This window comes from Cynara cardunculus, assembly GCF_001531365.2.
Source record: "Cynara cardunculus var. scolymus isolate 2C chromosome LG 12, CcrdV1, whole genome shotgun sequence".
Classification (NCBI taxonomy): domain Eukaryota; kingdom Viridiplantae; phylum Streptophyta; class Magnoliopsida; order Asterales; family Asteraceae; genus Cynara; species Cynara cardunculus.
In genome coordinates, this window is record NC_037539.1 from 12,572,321 (window position 1) to 12,577,290 (window position 4,970).

Sequence of the window (4,970 nt, forward strand, 5' to 3'; positions counted from 1 at the left end):
GATGCAAAGATCAAGGGGGAGTAACTTCAGTGTTGGCAAAAGACTCAAAAGAAGAAGTGCGACTGAAGATCATTATAGAAAGATTATTTGTGTGCTACAACAACTGAGAGATGTTGAATGTGAAGATCATTTTTCATAATAGTTTACTGAAGACTTGTTATCTGAAGATCCTTTGAAGATCACATCTTGTACAGTGTTTCTGAAGATTATTTTTGATCTACATTGTTAAAAGAGAAGATCACCGTGATTCTACATTCGAGGGGGAGAATGCTAGAAGATCTATCTCAACAGTTGTTTGTTTAAAGGTTACAAGTTGAAGATTTCTTTTGAAGAAGACATATTGTGCATATTGTTTCAAAGTTCAAACAAGGACTCAAAGCGCAGAATTTTCTTTCAAGTCTGAATACAAAGGGGGAGAATGTTAGGACTGAAAAATCAGTATTAATTGTATTCGTCTTGAAAGTTAAATATAGTCTATAATTGTAAAAGTCAGMGTGTTTGACTTTCTTATAGAAGTTTGACTTTGACTTGTCTTTAGTATGTTGACCATATAAATATGGTTAGTCTTTGTAATTAGTTAGTAGGAGAGCATATTTGTAAAAATCCATACGTAATAAGAGAGTTTGACTGAAATATAGAGTTTGACTTTCTCTCTCTAAGTGTTCTTGATGTTCATACAAGATATATTCTAAATCTGCCATTATTGTTATGAAGTTAATGAAGATTGATTAGAGATAAGGGACTCAACACTAGGGTCTAGTGAATCCACGGTTTTCATGCACAAACAACAACTTTTACAATAATTAATTTTCACAAAGCTTCATATGTTAAGCATGCTTTTTAATAAAATAACACTTTTAATAAGCAATGGCCTTATGGAATGTGTCTTCTCCACATAGCTTTACTTGGTGAACTCATATAGCATGTTCACTCTTATGGCTCGAATCCAACAACCAAACAAGCTCACAACATGATGTTTGCCCTTATAGTTGGGTCCTAAACACAGACTCGCACAACATGTCAGTTCTTACGGCTAACATCGTAGTACACAGTAACACCCCATACCACACATTGCATGTAACACGTACTTCATACGCAAGAAATACATGTTTATACACCACGTAGGTCCCTTAGTACAAAAATCTATATTTATAGAATACATGGTCCAAAAATGCAAAATCCAATTTTTGTACTAATCAACGTTTATCTAACAAAACTATACATATCAAAAACAAATCTTCATGCAGATATGTATAAAGGAAAATATTACATTTTCCCCTTCCCCTTAATGTCTGCACTTTCTGCAACACATATTTAAAATCACAAAACGAGGGTTAGACCGAAAGGTCTAGTGAGTTCCCTTTTTATGTTATTGCAGGGTGAGAATCACCAAAACTTTATTTAAAACAACTTTATATATATATATATATATAACAAATATATGAACAAGTAAAACGTAAGCTGATACCTTTTCAGTTTCAAAGCCAATCATTCAACTTTTCAAATCCCAAACCCAAACAGGTTTGAACCGACCAGGTTTCATATTAATGCCACTTTTAAACCTTTTTAATTCCAAACAAGGTTTAATCAAAGTTTCAGGCCATAAACCTGTTATCCCTTTTTCAATAACATCCAGACTACGATTTCCAAGAAGAACCTAAACCTTTAAATCACAAAGAAGTAAAGATTCCAGATCACAATAATCTTAAAGGATGTAATAGTAAGAGTTATATAGCATGTCACACATACAAATGCTACCCTTATATCCAACGGTACACCTCTCCTTGATGTGTCACCCTTATCCCATGGTACACCTCTCCTTGATATGCTACCCTTATCCCATGGTACACCTCTCCTTGATATGTCACCCTTATTTCCTCATCAAAACATTTAACGAAATAATTCCATATAGAACAGACCGCAGTCAAAAATGTCCTAATGGAATAATATCAGTTCAAAAATCTTCATCACAAATTCTCATTCTTTATACAAGAATATTAAAATGATGATTTGCATAAGCAATGCACAAGTCAATATACAAATCCGGTCAACACATACTTGGCCGGACTTCATCTCCCGTCAAGCCTTGGCCGATTTAACCAATCTGGACAACACTATTCAACTTGTCCGATTTACCAATCCAGACAACAAAAGTCCTTGTCCGATTTACAAATTCGGATAACACTCTCTCAAAGCCTTGTCTGATTTACATCTAAACCAGACAACATACTATGCGGTTTAAAACATATCGGGTAACCTTTTGTTCGATTAATAACTAAACAGGATAACCCTTTTATCGTATTCCAACTTCTCCGTTCAAAATTTTTAATCAGTTTTCAAAGATAGAACTTTCTCAATGTATTAGTCCGATCAACCCTATGATCGGTTTACTCTAAATCGGATGATACTGTGTCCGATTTACACCCAATCCGATCAACCCTTTGTCCGATTTATTCTAATTCGGATAAGTACTCGTCCGATTTAAATCTAAATCGGATGAGAAGTTTTAAAACACAATCAATTATACATATCAAAGAGATTTAAAACATTTTAACCACTCACCTTAGATTTTTAGCAAATGAATCCAACTTCAAATAAGCAATCCGGTCAACCCACTTTTCTTTAAATCGGACACTACCTCTCCAAAATCGCAAGAGAGTGCAATGGAGGCTAAACCCTCCTTTTATACTTTCTTTTTCTAGAAAGTCGGCTATCACAGCCATATGTACATGCATACATTTTACTCATATACTCAAATATTCATACCCATTCATGCATATATTATATGTATGCATATTTAATATATGTATTTCATTTTATCCATCAAGCATACAAATCAAACTCATGCATACTCACATACTTGCATGATCAAATATAACAATTTATCATGATAACACTTAATCATATAACAACTAATCACGTATTAATTACCTCAGGTGATAACCAGGATTCCGGTTATCACACTATCCACCCCTCAAAAGAATTCCGTCCCGGAATTCCTTTAATCAAAGAGCCACGAATATTCTGCTCTCATATTTTATTCTAATTCCTAAGTTGCCTCTGACCCCTTATGAAACTGCCACTGTACCTTAACCAAACTGATCTCTTTGTTTCTCAACACTCTGATATTTCGGTCAATCACAGCTTCTAGTGTTTCTACAAAATTCAGTTTACTGTCCATTTTGACTTCTGGAAGTGGTACAGCCAGACTTGGATCAGCTAAACATTTTCGTAAGTTTGATACATGAAAAGTATTATGGATTAGACTTAGTTCTTCAGGTAGCTCCAACTGATAAGCCACTGGTCCAATTCATATACAAATTTTGAACGGTCCAACATATCTCGGACTGAGCTTACCTTTTTTCCCGAATCTGATAACACCTTTCCATGGAGAAACTTTCAACATCACAAGATCACCTATACAAAATTCAATTGGCTTTCGACGATTATCAGCGTAACTTTTCTGGCGGTCTTGTGTTGTTTTAATTCTTTCACGGATCGACTCAATCTTTTCAAAAGTTTCTTGAACAATCTCAGACCCGTTAACTGCTTTTCCCCTACCTCGTTCCAACACAACAGGGTTTGACATTTACATCCATACAGTACTACATACGGTGCCTCTTGGATGCTGGAATGATAACTGTTATTATAAGCAAACTCTATCAACGGCAAATGATCGTCCCACGATCCCCCGAAGTCTATGATACAATTTCTCAACATATCTTCAAGAGTCTGGATAGTTCTTTCACTTTGCCCGTCAGTTTACGGATGATAGGTTGTACTTAATCGGATTTCAGATCCCAGAGCTTTCTGCAAACTCTCCCAAAACCTTGAAGTGAAACGACTATCTCTATCAGAGATAATAGATAGCGGAACACCGTGTCTGGTTACAATTTCTTTAATATAAATTTGTGCTAGCTTTTCTAAAGAGTATCCCTATCTTATAGGTAGAAAATGTGCAGATTTAGATAGACGATCAACAATTACCCAGATTGCGTTGTACCCCTTTTGAGTTCGAGGTAACTTCATGACGAAATCCATTGTAATGTGATCCCACTTCCACACAGGAATCTCCAAAGATTGAATACTTCCATACGGCTTTTAATGCTCAATCTTAACCTGTAGACACGTTATACACTGTTCCACATATCTAGCTATATCTCTCTTCAATTCGGGCCACCAATAAAAAGATTTCAAATCTCTATACATCTTATTGGTACCTGGATGAATAGAGTAACGAGATTTATGGCTTTCTTTTAGAATAACTTTCTGGATATCCTCGAAATACGGTACCCAAATTTGCCCTTGAAAGCATAAAATTCCTTCATTGTTCGGTTCCAAAGTCGAAATCAACTTACCCAATCTTTCTGAACTAACAAAATCTTCTTTCATGGCTTCTTTCTGACATCTCAGAATTTCTTTATAAGTATCAGGGACTAAATTTATTCTCATCGTCGTGGTTTTAATAGTCCCACTCTTTTATTTTCTACTTAAAGCGTCAGCTACCACATTGGCTTTCCCTGGGTGGTAAAGGATTTCACAATCATAATCATTAACAAGTTCAATCCATCAACGCTGTCGCATATTTAGTTCTTTCTGGTTGAACAGATGTTGCAGGCTTTTATGATTAGTATAAATCTGGCACTTTGTTCCCAGAAGATAACGCCTCCAAATTTTTAAAGCAAATACCACCGCGGCCAGTTCCATATCGTGAGTTGGATACTGCTTCTCATGATCCTTCAGTTGCCTTGACGCATAAGAAATTACCTTTCCTCTTTGCATCAAAACACATCTCAATCCTAGTTTCGAAACATCGCTATATACTTGTTGGTCCCAAAGGGTCTACAAGAATACTAAACAGTTTGTAGAATGGGGGGGATGAATACAAACACAATTTTCAAATTTAAAATATATATTGATAGAGAAGATCAATACAGATTTTACAAGATTGTTTGCGGAAAGATAAGGTA